Here is a 25207-nt window from a genome sequence, read left to right as displayed (position 1 = left end):
TGTACGTTTGGGCATCTTTTCTTCCATTTTCCATCCTGTGCAGATTCTTCAGAACAAGTCTATTAGATCAATATCAGGTAAATCAGAAAGAGAATCAGTTCATGAAAGTTTGCAATTATATTAAGACATTACCAGCAGCAAATATTATCATTTTTTATATAGTAAAGTTTATGTATAAATATAATATGAACCTACTACTGGAGGGTTTTAATTGTTTATTTTATAACCAATGAAATATCCATAGCCATAATACTAGGGATAGGAATGATGATTATGCCCCACCTGTAGTGTCTGCCAGGTCCACATTTTCTTTTATTATGAAGGCTATAAAATTATGGAATAATTTGGAGAATGAAATGAAGAAGATAGAAATTTTAGTTATTTTAGAGGAAAACTGAAAGAAAATATATTAAGTAAGTATGAATTTCAGTTTGGTTTGTTTTGGAGGAGATTTGAAATTTAAATATTAATATATATATATATATATATATATATATATATATATATATATATATATATATATATATATATATATATATATATATATATATATATATATATATATACATATAGGGAAATAAAATAATATATTTTTTTTGTATCTGATTTCTGTCTGGCTATATGAGTTTACTAAAGTAAACCCATCAAGGACTACATAGAGTACAGCCTCAAGAACCTTAAGCAGAAAAGCACACATTCTATATACATGGGGCTCATTCAACAGGTGCTTATGCCATACTTTATCAAAAGCTTTTGCAACGTCAAAAAACAGCAGTTTAATATTGTACCCCTGGCCAGTAGTTTGACCTATTCCTGAAGCTGAACAATAAGGCAGTTCAAGTGTTGAGTTTTTCTTATCAGACACTGTACTACACTCATTGCAGTTAAGTTTATTCAAAGAACACAAATCAGGTAGAAAAAACGTAAGTATTTACGAAGACCATAGACCTTCGAAGACCAAATATACACATATATATATATATATTATATATTACTTAGCTTACTTAGGTCCTCCTACGCCTGGGGGCGCATAAGGCAGCAACAGTGGTTCGCCACGACGACCTGTTCTGAGCCTTCAATCATAGCTCCTCCAACGAGGACCTCGCTAGCTTCACATCCTTGTTTAGTGACATGTCAAGGGTCCCTTTCATTCTCCCTGATTTGCGGAGACCGGGGGGTGTCCAACACCATGCGTCTTGCGGCAGCCTTCCATCCTCAATTCGCACCATATGCCCCCAATACATCCATCGTCGCTGTCTAATGAGATGAAGGATGGGGGTATGGTTTGTCATACAAAAGATTTCATCATTCCGTATTCTTCCCGTCCAATGTATATTTAGGATAGACCTTAGGCAATTATTGTCGAATGCCTGGAGTCGTCGTTCTAGCTGAGGAGTGATGCTCCAAGTTTCGCAGCCGTACGTAAGGACAGAGACCACCTTGCTATTATAAATTTTAAGCTTTAACTTCTGGGAATATTTATTATTTCTCCAAACATTTCTAAGGTAGCTGAAAGCAGACCCAGCCAATATTATTCGGCACAGTATTTCTCTTTCGGAACTGGCATCTTGCGTAAGAATGCTGCAGAGATACTTGAACTCTCTCACTTTCTCAATTTCCTCGTTGTTAACCAAAAGTCCTTCGGCTAAGTCAGGTATGACTGCATTCGACATTGATTTGGTCTTGTTAGCATTTATGGAGAGTCCGACAGCATTTGCCATACGGCCGAGTTCATTAATGTTGCGTTGCATATCTTCTGGGTCGTGGGTAATAAGTGCAACATCGTCAGCAAAATCACCATCATTGAGTTCTCTCAGTGGATTTAATTGTAGACCGCCACTAAAACTGCATCCACGGAGAACAAATTCTATCACTATGGCAAAGAATAATGGTGATAGAATGCAGCCCTGCCTTGCACCTGACTGAACAGAAAACCACTCCGTTAGGCCACCCTCTGTCTGTACTGCGCACATGATATCATGATATAACGCTTTAATTATATTTACAATTTTGGTTGGAATTCCACAATGCACTAAAATCTTCCACATGGTTCCGCGGTGTATCGAGTCGAAGGCTTTGAGAAAATCTATAAATACTATAAGTAGCTGAACTTGCCATTCATTGGATTCATCCAACAGGACTCTAAGGCTGAATATCAGGTCACAACATGATCTATTCTGGCGGTGGTGGAAGTTTGCAATTATATTAAGATATTACCAGCAGCAAATATTATCATTTTTTATATGTTAATGTTTATGTATAAATATAATATGAACCTACTACTGGAGGGTTTTAATTGTTTATTTTGTAACCAATGGAATATACATAGCCATAATACTAGGGATAGGAATGATGATTATGCCCCACCTGTAGTGTCTGCCAGGTCCACATTTTCTTTTATTATGAAGGCTATAAAATTATAGAATAATTTGGAGAATGAAATGAAGAAGATAGAAAATTTTAGTTATTTTAGAGGAAAACTGAAAGAAAATATATTAAGTAAGTATGAATTTCAGTTTTGTTTATTTTGGAGGAGATTTGATTTAAATTAAGTTGTAATTGCTTGCTAGTTGGTGAGTGTGACCCCACAGTATGGACATGGTATGTAGTTTCTTCCTCTGTTGTATTATTATAATTATTTTATATTTATTCATTTTGTTGTTTTTTTCTTACTTTTTTATTATAGTGAATTTAAATGATAGTATATATATATATATATATATATATATATATATATATATATATATATATATATATAACCTTAAGCAGAAAAGCACACATTCTATATACTTGGAGCTCATTCAACAGGTGCTTATGCCATACTTTATCAAAAGCTTTTGCGATGTAAAAAAACAGCAGTTTAATATTGTACCCCAGGCCAGTTGAACAATAAGGCAGTTCTAATGTTGAGTGTTTCTTGTCAGACACTGTACTACACTCATTGCAGTTAAGATTATTCACAGGACACAAATCAGGTAGAAAAAACGTAAGTATTTTCGAAGAACACACTACTTTTCCATGATGTAGAAATAACAGTTAAAATTAGGATAAATCTTTTTATTAGACAGTGAAAACAACGATAAAATCTCTGGATATTTTGATCACATACACAGTGATTTATCATCAGGAGATTTATCACCAGTTCAATCAGCTACCTCCAATGTTTATACAACCACCCTTTCAATAAAAACGTTGTATGCCCCCAGGGAATAACTTACAACCCTTGCCCTGAGGGCTGTGGGAGGGGGTTCATTCACAAAGACATACACTCCTGTGATTTGTCATCAGGAGATTTATCTGCTGGTGATGATCACTGTATATATGATTGAAATATCCAGAGATTTTGTCATTATTTTCACTGTCTAATAAAGGATTTGTCCTTATTTGTACAGTTATTAGTAAGTAGAAAAAACAAACAATTATGGCATTGGATTCTTTATTTAATGCTTGAATAATAGTCAAAGACTGGGAACCATCTGATGAAAACACTCAAAAATGTAGAAAACTACTTTAAAAAAATCTAAAGTACTTACTTATCTCCTAAGGGTATATTACTTCAATTTACCCTCCTACACCCCCTTAATGGATAAATATACAGCCCAGTTTACATGTTCCTATTATACTTTTTAATTGAGCTAATCTTTTCTCTGCTTCTTGGGCAGTATTCCCATTGTAGAATATTAGGACAATATACTCAGTAGCTTGACAACAAATCCCAGTTCAACAATTAAATCACAACAAGATCTTCATTACAGCACCTTGTAATTGGATTGTCCAATTTTTTTTTAATATGCATACAAATGCAACCAAAATGGTCAAAGGCCTCAAACAAATGACCTACAAAGAGCATTTACATCACTTGAAGCTTCCTATTCTTGTATACCAGAGGAAACGTGGTGAAATGATAATAACCCACAAAATCATTTCCAAAAATGTTCTCCCCAGTCTCCTTACCCCCCCCCCCCCCAGAGCGTTCTGTGCCTAGAGGTCATTCCAAAAAAAAAATCTTCAAGAAATGCTCCTTAGTCCAAGAAAGAAGTCATTTTTTTAGCCAACAAGTAACAAACTTGTGGAATCAACTCTCTGAAGATACAGTGGCTGCTGATCCAACAGGAGCATTCAAGAAAAATCTAGACAAAAAATGGCTACAGCAGGAGTTCCTGTAATACAACTTGAAAGCTGCTAAGTCCTCAACCCAAATTTAGCAAACAACCCACAGAAGTCATAATAGAGCATTACAAGGATGAAAATCCTTAAATTTACTTAAAGAAGTGATTTAAGGTAAAATCTTGAATATTTTAAAGATATATGATAATACCTATTTTCAATGCACTGATAATCAACAGTAGAGCCCAATCATGGACTGACACTTTAAGCTTGAGCCTAAACTTAGAAAATGCTGTCCAATCTTATAAATGGGATATTAAAGTTAGAAAAAAACACCTGAATAATAAAAAGGCTATATCAAGGATACATACAATCTAAGACAAGTGTCGTGAAGCAGAACAACTGTATTCAGATTACATTAAATTGGATTGTCCAGCAAAATAAAGACTAATCCTGTAGAGATGCTAGTCACTGATGATAGGAGGGCAATGACACCATGGTATCCCGTTCTGTTTTCCCTATTTATGTAGACCAACTATTGTTGATGGCAATCACAAATGTGTCAACAGAGGGGACAGTGATAGCTGTCTGAGGAAGATTGTTCCAATGGGCTACAACTCTATTGGAGTAATATTGGTTTGTGGAATCTGGTATTTGCTCACTTCTGGAATAACTTCTTACTGTGCCTTCTTGTTCAGAAGGATTCATTGACTTGAAAGGGCTTTTGTGACTAGGAGTTGGCATTCAAAAGCTTACAAATCATTATGAAATTCATAACTGGTGTCTGTACACAAGTGTTTGGAGCTTTGCCTTATTAAATCAAGATTCTTGCATCCATTCACAATTTTTGTTGCCTGTCTTTGGACAGAATCTATTTTCTGCTGATCACTCATGTTCAAGGGTGTGGCAACATACATCTCAAATTCAAGCAATGGCTGTGCAAAACCCTTGCACAGTTTGACCATAACTATGGGTAGTCTGCTATGGGTATTGTATGCATAACTATACCAAGGGTCTGGGATGCTTTGACAGCTGCTGTTTATGCATGATTGTGGAATTCCAATTTCTTATCAATAACCATTCCTAAATCCTTATCAGCTGCTGAAGAAGCCATTAATTGTCTGGAGCCATCCTCTGCAATCTTATGGTACTGCCATCTTCTATCCTTCTAACCAAAATGCAATGTCTCACATTTTTGGATACTAAATTCAAGCTGCCACTTGCAGGCCAAAAGTGAGAGTGCATTTAGGTCATCCTGTACAGAAGCTCTTGTCATTGACATCTTTGCAGATCCAATAAGTTTTGCATTATCAGCATAAAGGCTCGTTTTAATTCTTAAGGCCATGGAGCATCATTAATATAAGTATTGAACGAGGTTGTACCCAAGATTATTCCAAGGCACACCACTGAAAACAACTTCTGAGAATAATCTGTGCTTGTTGCCCTAAGACCTTAAATCTCTGCATTCTTCCTGTGACAAATTTCATCACCATACAACATTCCCATGTATTAGATAATTCCAAAGACCATATTGGATCTGGTTCATCAGCATTGAATTGACTAACACTTGGACAGACGTTAATTGCATTGAGTGAATTGGACTTTACTCTATTAATAAATTACCATAGATAAAGTTCAAACCAAATTCACCTGTATCACAATTTAAAGCTATATTCCTGAAAAAAATTTTTCTTAATTTCAAGAGTTTTGCAAAACTTTTGCTTTAAACCCCAATCCCTAGAAATCAAAGAGACATTATCAAACAAAATAAAATGGTCTGGAAAATTAAAAATATACTCTGAAAGGGCTGAATTAAAATCTTTGGGCTTAGAATTTTGCTTTAAAGCCAATGAAATAGAATCTTTGTGCTGTAGTAATCTCATTTCCAAATTCTGGTTAGTATGCCCCACATATGAGCTTCTGTAAGTACATGGGATCTGATAGACCCCATTTTGTTGCCCCAATGAAGTTAGATCCTTCCCAGAATTTAGAAAATTACCCAAATTATTACTACTCTTTAAAGCTACTTTAGACCATTACTCTGTACAATTCTTTTAAGTTTTTCCCTTAGCCTGGGAACACATGGTAAAGAACAAAAAACATCCTTCTCCTGAGTTGTTTTCAAAACTTCATTAGAAATCTCTAGAAACTTTTTCTTTCTTTTTGAAAAAGTCTGGTTAATTAACCACTCTGGATACATGTTACTTATTAGTATCTCTCTTAGAAAGGACAACCCCTCCTCAAAAAATTTACTGTTGAATTCCAAATTCCAAGCATGTCTACCATGAGCCGAAAAAAAACTTCTCAGATCTCTCACCTCTGAAATAAACTTCTTTTTCAAACTAAACTATGTTTTAAGTAACTAATGCTGAAGCAAAAAGTATTAATGTCCTTTTGCGAAGTAATTTGATATTTTTCTTTAATAAATGACTTACTTAATAACTTAATAGTTTTACAATACTATTAGGATTCAGTCAGTATTTTTAGCATGCATCATGTTCTATGGGGAAATAACCATATCAATCATCTACTTGAGTTGAGGATATTACTTGCAGACAGCTGGTATAACTTACAAGCTTGAACAATAAAACCCAGAATATGTCAACTTTCAGCTTGTGACCTTGGGAATAAATTCCCAAGACCTCAGTCTTTCATGAATTGGAGATCCAATACTAAAGTTTCCCTTTAAGATCCATTGTTATAATACAATTGGTGTGTTTTACTTATTAAGTCTGATTACAGGAAGTGCTAAAATGTTGGACAGCTTGTCATCTTCTGAAATTAACATTGAAAATCTTAGTGGCAAAGAAAAGCAAAACAGAAAGGGAGAAGAAAGAAGGACCTATTATCCTCCACTACACCAACAGCAGATAGTGACCATAATTAAGCTGCTAGGCATCCATATTTTATCAGATATGAAGTGGGAAGCAGAGTCAAACATGGAAATATGGGTATCTCTGTTATGAAGTTGCTATCTCATTCTGGTGTTCCTGTCAAGGATCTTCTAAGGTTCTATCTTTCTTTTCTTAGACCTATCTGACAATATTGTTGTCAAGTATGGCACTTCTCCCTTACTCATGACCAGTTAGAGACATTGCAGCAAGTTCAGTACTGTACCCTGCTTGTTGCGCGTAAATCTCATAAAGTCCCCTATATATCGCTCATCCAAGATTTTAAACTTGTTACCCTGGAAAAAAGAAGGCAACAACTTGGTCTCAAGTTGTGAAAGGATATCTTGAAAAATCACAACCTTGATGACATACTTCCTCCAGATTTTTCCCTTGTAGGCAAAAGATCTGTTGCTGAAACTATACCAAAAATGCAACCAGTATTTACAACCCGTGCAAGATATGAAAAAAGTTTTGTGCCTGGGTTTGTTTGCCTTTATAACTTAGGTATCTAATTTTATATATAGATGTATGTTATTTTAATTTTTGTCTTTTTAATTTTGTTGACCATGTAAGTGTTGAGAAAATTGTATTTGTTTTGACTGTCTCACTGAATGTGAAAATTAAATTTTGTATGTGTAGACTTTTTGAATTATTTACTATTTTCTTAACAAAAACAAACAAGAATTGGCCTGACTGTAGGTCTATAGGTGTTTTGAAATAAAGGAGATTTTGATTTGACCTTTTTCAAGAAAGAAGGTACAGAGGAAAAAAGGCCAAATTCAGGCATAGCTGGCTGCAAGTCTCTGAATTTAGTGGGTGGCCTGCTAAGAGCAAATCTTCTGATGAAAAGGTTTTCTGTTCTTATTGCAGTCATTCCTTGTTCTTTGATAGATCTGAACTCCAAAACAAATGCAGAGTGAAAAGCACAGTGAAAATATAGAGAAACAAATATAAAGGCCTTGAGGAAGCTCACCACAAGAACTGATCATCTCCTTACCACAGATAAAAACCAAGAAGAAAGTATAAAAGCCAAGTTTGCTGCTTTCATTGTCAAAAACAATCTTCCTTTGTCATTTGTAGAAACCCTTGTACCTTTTGTGAAAAGTTTGTCACACAAGGATGTTGTAGAAAAAAAAAATAAGGCTGGACAAGCAGAATGTGATCAGATAGGCTTTAGGACCACACACAATGAAATTTTGTGTAATCCATTGAGAGTGATACCCTTTTCTCTCAATAGTGACAAAACAACTGATGTGACTGTCAAAAGATTTTGTTGTTCAATAAGGAGTTTGAAATACAAGTGGACCCCCTAGATATGGTTAAGTGTTGTGATGGGAATGCAGAAACCATTTTCAACCTTATTTGCAATTTTCTTCAAGATAAAAATATACCTACAGAGAACTGGGTTAGATTCTGTTTGGACACATGTATAACTATGTTTGGGTGTGATAACTTGGTTGTGAGCAGAATCAGAGACAAATTCACATCTATGATATGTGTCAAGTGTAGCAGTCATTCAATTCATTTGGTTGCTTCTTATGCTTGTAAACAATTACCAAAGCAATTGGAAGATCTGTGTTGCACAGTATATAATCACTTCATCATGAGTGGCCAAAATATACTCTGAGTTTGAATTGCATCAGAAGTTTAGAGACACCCCAGCCTGGAATGTGATTGCCCCAAGTAAAACATGTTGGATGTCTCTTTAGATGTATGTAGAGAAACTATTGCATAATTGGGATGCACTTAGTAGCTAATTTCAGGGAGTACCAGCAGAGGATCCCACTCACACAAATGACAGGGCACCACAAGCTCTAAAGAATCCAGTGCTTTGGATTAAACTTGTTCCAGCTCTATGTGATGGAGCTGTTTATAGATTTTAATCTTCTTTTCCAAAGTGAAACACCTTTGTTCCACAGAATAAAATTAAAACTAGAGATACTTCTGAGATGGTTGGGGGCCAACCATCATGTGCTTTTGTACACCCTTCCTGTTTACCTTCCCCAGATTTCTCCAGGTACCCATTTAAAGCTGGGTTGACTCTGGCTGAGCTTACAGTCACACCACTGACCCCCACCTTAAACGAAATAATTGAGTACACTATGATTCAAACCCTCGTCCTCTTGGATCAAGGATCCTAAATCCAGTGCACCAATCCACTTGGCTAGGATGGACATATAATAGAATCATATTTGGCTATATATATAATTTGGGCTATACATTTACACATTAGGGGAGTGGGGGTAAAGTATAGCAGGTCTGCATGCCTAATGTGTTAGGTACAATTATTCTGCCTATTTTGTAGTAAGAATTGCTTTCTAACTTTATACTGTCCAAATACTTTACCCCCCCCCCCTAATGTGCAAATATATAGAACAAATAATATATTTTCTATGTATTTCATCACTTCTCTTTGTCATATCTCACACTAAGCTGAAAGAAACTAACAAAAAAAACAAGTTCTATAATGAGTCAATGAATGAACAACTTGAGCAGTAGTAGGTTCATTATACAAGAACCCAAAGTAAATTAAAGACTTGGGTGATGTGCTACATCCATCCTGTCTTCAGATGCTTAAACTATTATCCCTAACTTATTGTTGCTAATGACAGTACACAAACAGTGTACAAGATTTTGATTGCTGAGGATAGGATACCATTCCTAATCTTTTTTAACTTGACCACTCAAAGAAAACTTGCAGTTACTCTCAAAAGCATTCAGTAGAGTTGGCAGCCTTTCAAACTCTCTTAGTGAAAGAACAGAGACCTATACCAGTGTGGATGTGTTCAAGTCATTGGTAAATTGGGAGAGGCTAAACAAACAATGGCATGCTTCTTGGGATGCCACAGATGAAAAGCTTTCATACGGGAGGGGTTGTGGTCAAACTAAAAGTGAAGCAGCTTTAAAATGGTCTTAACTACAATTTTTCTGTATATTAGGAAGTAAGAATTGTTTTCTTAACCTGATTTCTTCTGAAGAGCTGTGGTTGCACATTAATACCTCAAATGGTATAGCCTATTCCTGTTTTTTTCGTAGACAATTTCTAACCTACAAGCAGCCAAACTTTAATCCTTTTGACTAAAAGCAGTGGTAGCCTATAATTTCTTCAAAATCCTGGAGTGGGTGGGGCAAAGTTAGCCTAGAGCCAATTTTCCTAAATCAGATGAAAATGACAGTGAAAACTGAAAAATAATCCATATTATCTTTGCCATAAAGGCAAAGATATACTAAAGGAAACTGACCTGTTTATGCAGACTTATCTTAGTTTTGACAAGATTTTTTGCAGAAACTAAATTTCAGCTGGCAGGGGCCAACTGAGGTCCTGGGTGAGGGGGGCAAACTGAGGGCTGGGGGAAAAATTGGGTTTGAAGAGCCCATAGCAAATTACACCCCTGTCCCATAGGGAAGTATACCCCAATTTTTTCTGTATATTAGGAAGTAAGAATTGTTTTCTTAACCTGACTTCTGCTGAAGAGCTGCAGTTCCACATTAATACCTCAAATAGTATAGCCAATTCCTTTTTTTCTTAGACAATTCCTAACCTACAAGCAGCCTAACTTTAATCCTTCTGACTAAAAGCAGTAATAAAATTTCGGTAAAATTCTACTTTAGTTACTTTTGGCTATCTTGGAAAGGGGTTGGGTTAGGAAAATGAAACTTTCAGGGATGGATGTACATGCTAAGGTATGTCCCGGGAAGGCACGTTGAAGTACCTACCTCCACTCATCCCTCCCCTCTATATAATGGTAAATTACTGCACATTACTAGTTGTTTTAGCTCATATTTCATCCTATATTACTATCATAATTATAAATCACTGCTTACCTTACACAACTTCAGCTTTTAACCTTGTTCATTAAAATATATTCCAAAATCATATTTCCATTATAAGCCATTTAATTTTCTACCCATGCTGACTTTGGTTATGGTATAATGAAATCAGGTCTGTGATGTCACAACTTTGTTTATCATAAGCCCTGAAGGGTAGCATGCAAGTGGCAAGTGTAGATAAGCCATTTAAACTTTTAATTAGGGAAAGGATTTGACAAGAGATAAACCGGTAAAATAACCAAATCCTTTTTAGAGGACAAATTATGTCATGGGAAGATGTTTTTGAAATCCCCCTTCCACCCAAACTAAAAAAATTTTTAAATTCTACTTTAGAAGCTTTTTTAAATACGTCTAATGAACTAAGACATATAGTGTTTCAAACATCATAGACGATTGTAGAATATAATTTTCATTATGGCTATATGTTGTTTAAATCCCTCTTACCCCTCAACTCAAAATTTTCAAAAATTTTAAATTGGAGGCTTTTTTAAATATTTCTAAAGCGATAAGAGATAGAGCGCTACAAACATCAGAATCGACTTTAGAGGACAAATTATGTTGTGGGAAGAGGTTCTTGAAATCCCCCTTCCCCTCAAACTCAAAATTTTCCGAAATTTTACTTTAGAAGATTTTTTAAATATTTCTAGAGTGCTAAGACATAGAGCATTACAAACATCAGAATCAACTTTAGAGGACAAATTATGTTATGGGAAGATTTCTTGAAATCCCCCTTCCCCCCAAACTAAAAATTTTCCAAAATTCTACTTCAGGAGCTTTTTTAAATATTTGTAAAGCGCTAAGACATAGAGCGCTACAAACATCAGAATCAACTTTACAGGACAAATTATGTTATGGGAAGATTTCTTGAAATCCCCCTTCCCCCCAAACTCAAAATTTTCCAAAATTCTACTTCAGAAGCTTTTTTAAATATTTGTAAAGCACTAAGACATAGAGCACTACAAACATCAGAATCAACTTTAGAGGGCAATTTACGTTATGAGAAGATGTTTTTATATCATGGGAAGATGTTTTTGAAATACCCATTACCCATTGAAATTTTGACAAAACAACATTTTAACTTAATTTTCATTTATCAGTTTCTTTTTCTATGGCTTTAGTTCTGAAAAAGCAATTTCTGTTATTTGAGTAGAATTTTAAGCCATATCAATGTTTTATTTCCAAAATTTAGGAAATGTATTTGCATAAATTTAAAACCTTATAAATTGGGATTGAGCAAAGTTTTGAAGCTGAAAACAATTTTGTTGTACTTCATTAAAACAGAAGATCTAATTTAGAACAGAAGAACAAAAGAACAGAAGATCAAAATTTAGGAAATGTATTTGCATAAATTTAAAACCTTATAAATTGGGATTGAGCAAAGTTTTGAAGCTGAAAACAATTTTGTTGTACTTCATTAAAACAGAAGATCTAATTTAGAACAGAAGAACAAAAGAACAGAAGATCAAAATTTAGGAAATGTATTTGCATATATTTAAAACCTTATAAGTTGGGATTGAGCAAAGTTTTGAAGCTGAAAACAATTTTGTTGTACTTCATTAAAACAGAAGATCTATTTTGCAAGATTCCATTGCTATAACTCACAAATTTTTAAAGGTCATTCAAAGTTTTTGAAACCCCCCTTACCATTCATCCCATTCCCCCTTCATACTCTAAAAATCTGGTTGATAATTTGAAATTTGAAAAGCCTTATTTTCCACGGGGGTATTTTTTTTGGGGGGGGGGGGATTTTTCATGAGGCTATTTCCCGAGAGGGGGGGTATTTTTCGGGGAGGATATTCCGGCAGGTATTTGCCAAGAACCACAAATTTGATGGTATGAGTTTTATTAAAACCTTTGACTTTTAGGGGTTGTTTTCCCCTTTTATGCTGCCCCCGCCCTCCCCTCCCCCCGCTATCAAATCCCCTTGCAGCTAACCTTTCTACCCTTGAAAGAAAATTTTTATATAAGTTCCAGCATTTTTTACATATTTTAAATCACAGATGTAAAAAAGAAAAGCAAAATTTTTCAACATTATAGGATTAAGCTATTTGAATATGTTTTATGCAGTTACCCAACTCAAAATTTTAAGGGGTTTCCAAAAAAAATAATCAAAACGAATATAGATTATTTGGTACTTGTGCATCATAAATAACCCACCGCTATAGACTGTACAAGGAAACCAGACAAACGGGTATTTGTTGGATAAATGGATTGCTAAGCATGATTTCTTATTGCGTTTACAATATCTAAACTGCTTTTTTTTGGGGTTTAGGGGGCAAAAAGGTACCTAGGTTAGGTTACATATTTAATAAAGACTGTGCCTTACCCCCCACCCCCTAATGTGCAAATATATAACCAAAATCTGTTTCTAAACTATTATATTTTCATCCTATTTTATTTTATTTAATTAGAAGTAACCAAACTTAACTTATTTTGATGTATAGTGGTGGGTTATTAATAATGCACAACTACCAATTATTCTATAGTCAAATATGTACTTCTACCCCCTCTCTCCCCCGCCCTAGTTACACTTTAATAACGTCTCGTAGCTTCAAGAATGAAGATTGCTACACTAAACTATTTGGGAAAAAACATTTGAATTGCTTTAAGAACAAATGGGGTTAGATACCGTAAATTGCCAAATTTTCTGTTACAACGTTTAAAAATTAATTAGTAAATGATACCCATAAAAAACAAATTAGTTGGGGTTATAAAGCTCCAATATGTTTCATGAAATGGTGCATTCTCAAGGAGATTGAATATTTTTTTTTGAAATAGTGCTCTGCCAGATATCCTTCCATATGTTCTTCTCTTCTGCCAGGTTTGGGTATATTGTCTTGAACTTCATACCAGTTTCTTTTGATGTTTTGTGTGTGAGCACCTGTTGCAGGGTCAACAAAATTTATGCTGTGGTTGACATGTAAATGCTGATAGCCCTGGCTAGCCAGGCAATCATAGGCCCTCCAACAGTCACTGATAATTGTTGTCCCTGGCAGGATTTGGTTTTGGATAATTCCCAACAACATGGCACTACTTCTATTCAGCACAAACCATGAATGAATTATCAGTTCCTTGCTCTATTCCACCAAGTACCCAAGCACCCACAACAATCCGACCACGATTATATTTACGCTTCCCAAAATTGGCTTCATCTACCTCAACAGTGACTCCTTTTCCTCCCAAAGGAGAGGAGTTTCAATGACTACGCACATACAAACCTCTGCAGAACTGGCTGTTATTAAAAAAGGTTTTTTTACAACAAGTAACATTGTTAATCATGAAATCCTCCCTTGGAGGCGGTATTTGAAGCCAAATTATTAAAAAACGGAAATTTTCTAGCAAAGAAAGGTGTAAACCAGCCATCCATGTTTTGTCATAGATCAATTTTGAAAAATTACACTTTACCTGAGAATATTTGCGGCCACCATGGATAGGTATAAGCCTAGACTTCTGGCAATGGAACAAATTTCTATATTTTACGCAAATCTGGCCACAGTTATCACAATTCCTGCTTCTCAATAACATGCCACGGTTATAATAAAACTCTAAGACTGCCTCAACAGTAGAAAATTGAATGATACCACCACATAAATTTATTTCACAAAAATTGCAAGACATATTTCAATAATTGTCATTTACAAACTGAAGCTATAACTTGCAATATCAATTGCAGCTTTCATAATTGTTTCATTGTTTAACAGCGGGAATATTCAAACAAAGATAACAGTGAATTGGGTTATGAATATATTGGAAAGATAGGTCAACTTAGTATGTATTTTTCCTGCATCTGAAACAGTCCCTTCTTAACAGATGCAAATATCCTAGTGTTGAGCCTACATGGTTGACCCAACGATTCAGCTTGTTTAGTCCCAGGTTGCATAAATTTAACTGTGGCAGAAACTGTAATGCTTCCGGGTCAGCACTGATGTTTATTAAAAAAAAAACTTAAACGAAAGATTACATTTACTTTGTACAAGGATGTTTTTTTTTAGTTAACAACATTTCCAGATACCTTGCTATTCTTCTGTAATTTTTTAGTGGCCCTGTTACCTAGAAATAATTATTTTCTGACTTCAAACTGTCCAAATACTTTACCCCCCGGGAAAACACCCCCCATGGAAAAGAAGGCTAGAATTTTACAAAATTTTGAATTTGGGGCGAAGGGGGATTCAAAAACATCTTCCCATAACATAAATTGTCCTCTAAAGGCAATTCTGATATTTGTAGCGCTCTATCTATTAGTGCTTTAGAAATATTTAAAAAGCTTCTAAAGTTGAATTTTGGAAAGTTTTGAGTTTGGGGGGAAGGGGGATTTCAAGAACATCTTCCCATAATATAATTTGTCCTCTGAAGGCGATTCTGATATTTGTAGTGCTCTATCTATAAGTGCTTTAGAAATATTTAAAAAGCTTCTAAAGTAGAATTTTGGAAAATTTTGAGTTTGGGGGGAAGGGGGATTTCAAGAACATTGTCCCATAACATAATTTGTCCGCTAAAGTTGATTCTGATGTTTGTAACACTCTATGTCTTAGTGCTTTACAAATACTTAAAAAAGCTTCCAAAGTAGAATCTTGGAAATTTTTGAGTTTGGGGGGAAGGGGGATTTCAAAAACATCTTCCCACTACATACTTTGTCCTCTGAAGTCAATTCTGATATTTGTAGGGCTCTATCTATTAGTGCTTTTTGTTAGTTTTTGTTATCTATTAGTGCATTTTGTTAGTTTCTCTTGTCTATGAGTTTCATTTGTCATGTATAGCCAGTGTGGTCTAAGAATGTATTTGCTTTAGAAATATTTCAAAAGCTTCTAAAGTTGAATTTTGGAAAGTTTTGAGTTTGGGGGGAAGGGGGATTTCAAGAACATCTTCCCATAACATAATTTGTCCTCTAAAGTTGATTCTGATGTTTGTAATGTTCTATGTCTTAGCGCTTTACAAATATTTAAAAAAGCTTCTAAAGTAGAATTTTAGAAACTTTTGATTTTGGGGAGAAGGGGGATTTCAAATACATCTCCCCATAATATAATTTCCCCTCTAAATTCAATTCTGATATTTGTAGCGCACTATCTACTAGTGCTTTACAAATATTTAAAAAAGCTTCTTAAGTAAAATTTTGGAAAATTTTGAGTTTGGGGCAAAGGGGGATTTCAAACACATCTTCTCATGGCATAAATTGTCCTCTAAAGTCGATTCTGATGTTTATAGCACTCTATGTCTTAGCACTTTACAAATATTTAAAAAAGCTTCTTACGTAGAATTTTGGAAAATTTTGAGTTTGGGGGGAAGGGGGATTTCAAAAACATCTTCCCATGACATAAATTGTACTCTACAGTCAATTCTGATGTTTGTAGCACTCTATGTCTTAGCGCTTTACAAATATTTAAAAAATCTTCTGAAGTAGAATTTTGGAAAATTTTGAGTTTGGGGGGAAGGGGGATTTCAAAAACATCATCCCATGACATAAATTGTCCTCTAAAGTCAACTCTGATATTTTTAGAGCTCTATGTCTTAGCACTTTAGAAATATTTGAAAAAGCTTCTAAAGTAAAATTTTGGAAAATTTGGAGTTCAGGGGGATTTCAAATACATCTTCCCAAAACATTATTTGTCCTCTAAAGTCGATTCTTAGATTAGCAGCACTCTATCTATACTAAATACGTAAGAGCTTTAAAAGCTCCTAAAGTTGAGATTTGGAAAATTTTGAGTTTTTGGTGTGAAGGGGATTTGGTAAATATATCCCCATACCATGCTAAGTAACCTGATGTTGATTCTGTTTTTTGTGACAATCTCTGTCTTAGCACTATAGAAATAATTAAAAAAGCTTACAAAGTAAAATTTTGAGCTTGGGGGGAAGGGGGATATCAAAAACATCTTCCCATGACATAAATTGTTCTCTAAAGTTGATTCTGATATTTGTAGCGCTCTATACCTTAGTGCTTTACAAATATTTAAAAAAGCTTCTAAAATAGAATTTTGAGTTTGGGGCACAGGGGGATTACAAAAACATCGTCCCATGACATAAATTGTCCTCTAAAGTTGATTCTGATGTTTGCAGTGCTCTATGTCTTAGTGCTTTAGAAATATTTAAAAAAGCTTCTAAAGTAGAATTTTAGAAAATTTTGAGTTTGGGGGGAAAGGGGATTTCAAAAACACATTCCAATGACATAATATTTTTACTGGTTCATCTCTTGTCAAATCCTTTCCCTAATTAATAAAGTTTAAATGGCTTATCTACACTTGCCACCTGCATGCTACCCTTAAGGGGTTATGATAAACAAAGTTGTGACATCACAGACCTACTTTCATTATACCATAACCAGTGTCAGCATGAGTAGAAAATTAAATGGCTTATAATGGAAATAGGATTTTGAAATATATTTTAATGAACAAGGTTAAAAGCTGAAGTTGTGTAAGGTATGCAGTGATTTATAATTATGATAGTAATATAGGATGAAATATGAGCTAAAACAACTAGTAATGTGCAGTAATTTACCATTATATAGAGGGGGGATGAGTGGAGGTAGGTACTTCAAAGTACCTTCCTGGACAGGTAAAGTTCTACCAAATCATATTATTGAGTTAGGACAAAAGTGAATACACCATTTGATGCCTTTTTTTATGCTGATTACAAATATAATCATTATTTCTATTGGGATTGAATTTCAGCCCCCCTCCCCCTATATATGCCAATTCAGGGTTAGGTTAGGTTGGGTTAGGTAGGGGGTTATATAGGGAGGGGGGCTAAAATTCATTTCTGATAGAAATGATTATTATATTTGTAATCAGCATAAAAAAGGCATCAAATGGTGTATTCACTTTATTTATAACTCAATAATATGATTTGGTAGAACTTTACCCATACCTTAGCATGTACATCCATCCCTGAAAGTTTTATTTTCCTAACCCAACCCCTTTCCAAGATAGCCAAAAGTAACTAAAGTAGAATTTTACCAACCAAAAAACAATCCATAATACCATAAAGGCAAAGATACAGCCTAGCCTACTAAATGAAACTGACCTGTTTATGCAGGGTTATTTTAATTTTGACAATATTTTTTGCAAAAACTAAATTTCAGCTGGCAGGGGCAAACTGAGGTCCTGGGGGAGGGGGCAAACTGAGGGCTGGGGGCAAAATCGGGTTTGGAGAGCCCATAGCAAATTACACCTCTGACTAAAATGTTAGTCCTAGCCTAGTCAACTTCAAGTATTGTGAAGAATTTTATTGGAAATTCATTTATTTAGCCTATAAGCTAAGAACCATTTTGAATAGGGTTCCTACTCCAAAACATAAAAAAACCTTGTTCTCTAGGTCTGCAGCTTGAGCTAGATGTAATTGGGATATTTTTTAATTTGTTCCATCTTACTGTGCTGTTGTGAGAGATTTCTTAAAATTTTTCTTCTTATTATGGAAATTTCTAAAGGAATTCTTAAAATCTGTTTCTTCAACTAATCAAGTAAATATGATCTACAAAATGTTCATTGTTGCCCGGATAAATTGTTGCCAATGTTTGGGATAAATCTTGTTAGTGGACAGCAGAAGCAGAAATGTAGGGGGACCTGGCAAGTTTTAAAGTCGAACACGGAAACACGTAAGAGTAGAAATAAAAAAGTTTATTAAGTGTTTTTTTTTATTTTGCTGGAAGTTGCCTAGCTGGGTAACTATTCGCTTAATTAAATTCAAGGGATCTACAAGTAGTAAGACATATCGATAGAGGGGAGGAAAGTCCGGCATTTTTCAGGCTGAAAGGGATCATGAATCTTAGCCTGTGTAAACATAATAACTGAGGGGGCTGGGAGGGTATGAATTGAAGTAAATATTAAAATTTTACCTGATATAGCCAAATTTCCAGTGTCAAAAGCTGACATTGTGTTATTATAGAGTAAGTTTTAAAGTCAAACACGCAAGAATAAAAATAGCAAAGTTTACAAAGTATTTTTATTTCTTCCGGAAGTTGATTGGCTGGGTAGCTATTCCCTTAATCAAAACCAGGGTATTTAAAAGTAGTTATACGTGTTGAAAGAGGGGTAGAAGGTCTAGGTATTTTTCAGACTAAAGGGATCATAAATCTTATTTTGTGCAGTATGCAGTTATAGTAGTGGGGGGAGTGGAAGTACACCCCAAAGCCACACCGAAAAGTCGGCGGTGTACCGCCGAAAACAGAACAGTGGCGCGCCGCCGAGCTTGTATCAGCGCGCTGACACCACCGCGGATTCTGTAGGCGGCGGCGTCACTAATACGCCGCTGTTTTTTCTTTGATTTTTTTTCTCTCTTTTTTGGTTATCGATATCGACCTCCGGGTTTCAACCGTCATCCCGGCTAATCTGTTTCTTAAAAATGAATACTGTTGTCTTGGGCTCGCCATGAATATCGGTTCATAGGAAGGAGAAGAAGAAATTTTTCTTGAAACAAAAATTCTACCTTCCACTTTAAAATTCTGTTCATTTTTCTTTCTGATTTTTCGGATGAAAAGAGGTAGGTAAAAGAGCATTAGGCAATTCAGGATGTTGTATTAGGCAGCGCAATCGAGCTGTCTAAGTAAAGAACAATGTTGGCACAATGTATTATTATGTTTTTTCCATACCAGGGCAATTCGTATCGAAGGAGTTGTCGTAGAAACTTCCAAAAGGGCTCATTCGATTCGAAAATTGGAATAAATAGTGCCCTTTTTAATAGTCGGAAGTGATTGGAAGGCAGCTAACACCCCTTCCGCGCCTACCGTTTCCCCAAACACATTCAATCAAAAATTTAAGATAGCCATTTTGTTCAGAGTAACTGATTTCCAGAGAGAAAATATATTTTTTGATGAGGTTACTCCCCCACAACCTTTAGGGCAAGGGTTTTGTAGTTATGCCCTGGAGGTATATAAGAACGATGTTGGCACAATGTATTATTTATAATTTTTTCCTTTAGACCAGGGCACTTCGTATCGAAGAAGTTGTCATAAAAACTTCAAAAAGGGCTCATTCAATTAGAAATCGGAGTGGCTTGTCCCCTTTCTAATAGTCGAAAGTGATTGGAAGGCAACTAACAACCCTTCCACGCCCACCATTTCCCGAAACACTTCCAATCCAAAATTTTGAGATAGCCATTTTGTTTAACGTAGTTGAAAGTTCTGGAAATTGGGTCTTAGAGGATGACAACCACCCTCACAGCCCTTAGGGTAAGGGTTGTAATTTATGCCCTGGGGGTATATACGGTGTTTATAGAAAGCTTTGTCGTAGAAAATCAAAGAGGGATCATTAGTTTAGAAATCGAAAAGCCTAGTGCCCTTTTTAATAATCGAAAGAGATTGGAAGGCTTGACATTTTTATAGTAGAGATCGATGTGGGTATAATGTATAATTTTTGTTGTTGTTGTTGTTGTTTAGACCTGGGCACTTCGTATCGAAGGAGTTTTCGTAGGAGCTTCGAAAAGGGCTCATTCGATTGAAAATAGAAAGGGCCGATGCCCTTTTGAATAGTCGAAAGTGATTGGAGGGAAACTAATCCCCCTCCCACGCCCACCCTCCCGTTTGCCTTTATGTTTAAAGACTAAATGTTGCCTTAAGATTAAAATAAAATGCACTGTGCTTATGCTAATTCCCAATAAGGCATCTCAGCAGTATCCCAATAACGACTGAGGGTATTATGTTCAAACTTTCGGGGCTACTTCTGCTCTTAAAATTTGACCAAATCAAAATAGCGTAAGTGTATCCAAGCTATCAAAGAAAGTAAACAAAATTTTTTGCGAATGTTATCAAGTTTTCCATTTCAGGTCAACTAGAGGAGGTATGAAACTAAATTAAACACTACTATTTGTGTCCAGATTTTTATAAGGGTCTATGTTGTTCAATTTTGTGAAAATTGTTTTCAGCATACAAATAGCAGGGCATACTATAAATTCTTAAAAAAACGAAAAGATTTAAAGTATTATTTGCTTTTTCCCTGTGAAAACAATGTAAATATAAAACAAACATATTTTAATTAAAAAACTGTCTCAAAACAAATAGTTTTTTCAATGAAAATTTTTGAATTCCATTTGACAAAGAACTAGAAAAAATAAAGCCCAACAATATTCCAAACATGAAACTACCACAAATCAGCATCGGTAAATAAATGAAACCCGAAACGATCAGAAATTACAATTAATAACCGAGGCAAACTCAAAACGAGCAGAAATTAACATAAGTTGGGCTCAAAACCCCTATTCCTTCACAAAGCCAGAACATGATTTGTACTTAAATGAAAAAAACACAAATTAATGCGCAGTGTCAGTTTGATATATATATGCTGATATTTGTTTATCAAAATGTTAAAACTGTTTGATTTATTAAAGTTATAAAAGTAAACATTAATAATTTTTCAATAGAGCGCAAGCTATGTTCTGGCCTTGACAAGGCATTGGGACTTTGAGCCCAAGTCAAGTTAATATCTGCTCGTTTTGAGTTTGACTCAGTTATTTATTGTTATTTTTTGTTCGTTTTGGGTTTCATTTATTTATCGATGATGATTTGCGGTATTTTCCCGCTTGTTAGATTATCTAGAGCTAGTATAGAAATCTATCCACAAAAGTCAATTACATTTTTTCTGCGCAGCTAGCATATTATATTGAAGTTGAAGTATCCTTAAACTTTGACATGAAACATTTTAGCTTTATCATTTCTTTCAAAAAAGAATTTTGGACGGTTTTTTTATGTCAAAAAGGAAGGAATTTAAAGGTACAGTTTAGTTCCTCCTGCAGTGTAGGGCACAGGAGCCCTATGGTGAAGGTGCAGGTTTGATCTCCCTTATAAAACAAATTATTTCAGCAGATATAAAGAAGAAGCCCATTTGCGGCATTGTGTGGGACCCCAAGGTCCAATACTAGTATCACATCCTGCGAGTGGCAGTTTACGCTCGTCAAGTTCTGGCTGTACCGGCCACATGTGCCCCAGCTAAACGGCTTTTTAGCACAACAGGACTGATAGTGACTGCAAAAAGATCAATGGCTACAGGCAGAACGAACATACTAACTTTTGTTACATCAATTGTAACTGAAGTGATGTAACCGCTGATTTAAAATTGTTGGTATTGTTAAGCCATGGTATCTGATTTGTTTACAGTGTTTTTTCGATGTTGTTATTTTTTTTTACTTCCTTTTAGTATGTATTTTATGAACAGGAGATGTTTGAACTTCAAACTTTGAAAGTTATACACACATTAGCCCAAATCATTAACAAGGAGGAAATGACTAAACACGGGATTTTATAGAAACAATGCGATGTTAAACATAAACACAACATAGGTTTCCCTGGGTCTAGTGTCTAAAAATGAGAATTCTACTTGGTCTGATCGACGGTGAACATAAACACTTTCCGCACGGCCCAAAAAATTACTGTTTTGTCATATTGCTCTTGTATGTTTTTAGCCAACCATTTACAAATCCTTACTAAAATCGAGGTTGAACGTGCTTGGTGAAGTGGAATTTTTATTATTATTCTTAATCAGAAAAATCGGCGCGCCGTGGCGCGCCGCCGGTATAAAATCGGCAGCGCGCCGCCAAAAAAATTTCGGTGCGCCTAGCGGCGCTCCGCCGCCGATACTCAATCACACATTCGCCGCCGTCATTTCGGCGTGGCGCGGCTTCTGGGACTAAGTGGAAGGGTCTAAATTGAAGTATATATTAAAATATTACCTTAATGGCTTCCAATGTAAAGAACTGACAATTTTTTTTACAGAGAAGTGAGGGATGAATTTAATAACCCAGTGGTTGGGTTTTTAACGTTAGGTTTGGGAAAGTAAGATTAATCCGATTTCAAGCTTCAAGGTTTTATATTAATACCATATTTACACAACATATTAAATTCCTGAGAGAGAAAACTCGAGAGAGTCGGGAACAAAAAAATATTTAAATTAATAGTACCTCTACTAATATTCGAGTTATAGAGATTTAAACCAAAATCATCAATTTTCTATTTCAAACTACCCTTAAAAAAATAAAAACAAAACAATTCATAACTCACCTTTCCAGACTCCTCAAGCTACCAAAAAAAAAAAATACTAACTTTATTCAACTCATCAACAGAGGAAGAGGGACCAACTCCTCCCCGAACACACCATACAAAAAAGGCATACAGATATATGTACAAGCACATGCACACACATATACCAATATACACATACATATATGTACACATACACACACATATTAACCAATTAAATCTTCATTAAGCATTCCTTAATTTTATTTTTTAGTCTTGATAGGGGAAGAGATAGATTAAAACTTTCACCAAACTTATTCCATACAGTAATTAAACTATTACTTAGTGAAAAACGTGATCTCTCGGATTTAATTAGCGGAAGACGGACCATCCACTGCCTTCTGGACTGTCGACATGAATCCACCTGACCTCATACAATGCTTGTAACAGCTCAGATTCATAAAAATACGCAGCCAATACCTTCTTACGATACTGAACAATAGACAGAACTGACTGAAATATTACAAACTGATTAATTGGAAGGATATTCAATATAACGTACATACTCTGATTACTTGATTTGTTTGGTAACAAAAGAGGAGATGGAACATATTCCTTCAGTACTCGTAAGACTTCATTCTGTTGTCTCTGGAGTGGCAGTAGATGGCTCCTAAATGTTTCGGAATAAACAAGTGGGCAATAATTATGATAAGAATGTACTAAGCTAAAATAGACGGCCATCAATGCATTATAAGGTAAAATAAACTTCAGGTGACGCATCATTCCAACATTTCTGCTTAATTTCAACTGAAGATTGCTAATATGGTGCTTGTATGACAGGTTTTCCTCAATGATAATTCCTAAATAACCTACAAAGCTAACACGCTCAATACGCACGTTGTTTGAAGCCTCAGCTTACCGGAATCCAGGACAAGAAGTTGAAGTCCGAAAGTAAATAATAAATTTCGTCTTCTTAGAATTTGCTGTCAGACGATTAGGCGTAAACCACAACAGAATTCTATCAATTGACTGACATATATTTTGCCGAAGTATCAGATCATTGTCGCTATTCAGTCTCTGACCTGTTAAGACATATTTATTCTTTAAAAGCATTAAATCCCAGTTTTTGAACAGGTTTGAATTAAAAGGATTATATTCGGACTTAATTAGAGACTAAACGTCATTTTATCCTAAACCCCAAAAACGACTAGGAGAGTATGCCCCGAATGTCGCTGCAGGGCAACTTTAAACTGTTTGATATGCAATGACTGTGGATCATATTTCCACGAACAATGTGCTGGAATTGAACGTTTCCAATGGACTAAAAGTTGGCTATGCCTAGATTGTTCTGCGAAAAAGGATAGTTTAAACAAGGATGGTCCAAGAAAGGTAATTACTTTTGCTGATACTTGTTCCAGTCAACCCCAGCCTCTCCCAATTACTCCCCCTCGTCGTCTCTCGGACAATGACCTGGCGAACATTGTGATGGAAATTCGATCATCCCCTCTAGATCCAAACCTTCCAAGTAATAATGACCATCTCGAAGTCAACAAATCTAATGCCTCCTACAGACTGAAACTACTACTTGTGGCAATTTTTGTTCTAATCCTCTATCGGACTTATCACTCCTTTCCCTTATAGCCATGAGAGATGAATTAGAATTAATAAGTAAAGAAATTTCTGCCATCATAGACCTAAGGTTGTCTCTAAATGAAATCCCTCCTAAGTCTTCTGATGTTAATGAGGATCAAAATGATAAATTATCTTTAATAGATTCCACCCTGATAAATATTCAATTTTTTCCTGTAACAAAGAGGTGATGAAACAAACTTGTGTTTTTCACAAGTTCAGTTACCTTGGGGATAACATAATTAAGAGTTCATCTGACCTGGAGAACACGAAGTTGAATACTAATGAATGTAAACTATAGGTCAAGTCATTTAAGATAAGTAGTCACGAACTGACTGCACATATGGGTGTATGCAAATTTGCCTGGAATGATATTTGCAAAAAAGGCAAAAAATGTAAATATCTGCATGTTTGCAAGAGTTTTAATGTTGGGGGTGAGTGTAAAGTCTCTGACTGCCAACTATTACACCAGAAAGTTGGTTTTAAGTTTGGAAGTGGTCGTTGTTTTGGTTGTGACCGGATTCTTTTGAATCATGGCGCATTCAAAAAACTTTTTAATAATACCAGAAAGAGTTATCATCAACTGTCAAACTCTCTCCCGTGTATTATCTCTATAAATATTGAGCAGCCAAAAAAACGAAGTTCGCCACTCCAGCCCACTGTTCCCACCAGCCCTCAAAAGCGACATGAATCCGAATTATCAACGGCACTGAACAAACCCATTCAGAAGACCTCCATGTTACGTTCCAGCTCCCTCCCATTTAAATTGCCAAATCAGTCCATCTCCTCAGTCCCGTTATTTACATCAAATGAA

At 35.3% G+C, this 25207-nt stretch overlaps 1 protein-coding gene across 1 annotated transcript in view; it reads right to left on the bottom strand.

The window, feature by feature from the left end:
* The window catches only part of LOC148939457 (muscle, skeletal receptor tyrosine protein kinase-like), a 160590-nt gene extending 142356 nt beyond the window's left edge, over positions 1–18234 (bottom strand). Inside the window, exon 1 of the mRNA XM_089106883.1 lies at positions 18190–18234. The gene's annotated coding sequence lies outside the window, so the exon portion shown is untranslated. The remainder of the gene's footprint in view (positions 1–18189) is intronic.
* Between the last annotated feature and the right edge of the window lie 6973 nt (positions 18235–25207).

Source organism: Artemia sp. Qi Xiang Cuo, chromosome 21, assembly GCF_049724085.1.
Source record: "Artemia sp. Qi Xiang Cuo chromosome 21, ASM4972408v1, whole genome shotgun sequence".
NCBI lineage: Eukaryota > Metazoa > Arthropoda > Branchiopoda > Anostraca > Artemiidae > Artemia > Artemia sp. Qi Xiang Cuo.
This window is presented reverse-complemented; position numbering and strand designations above follow the sequence as displayed.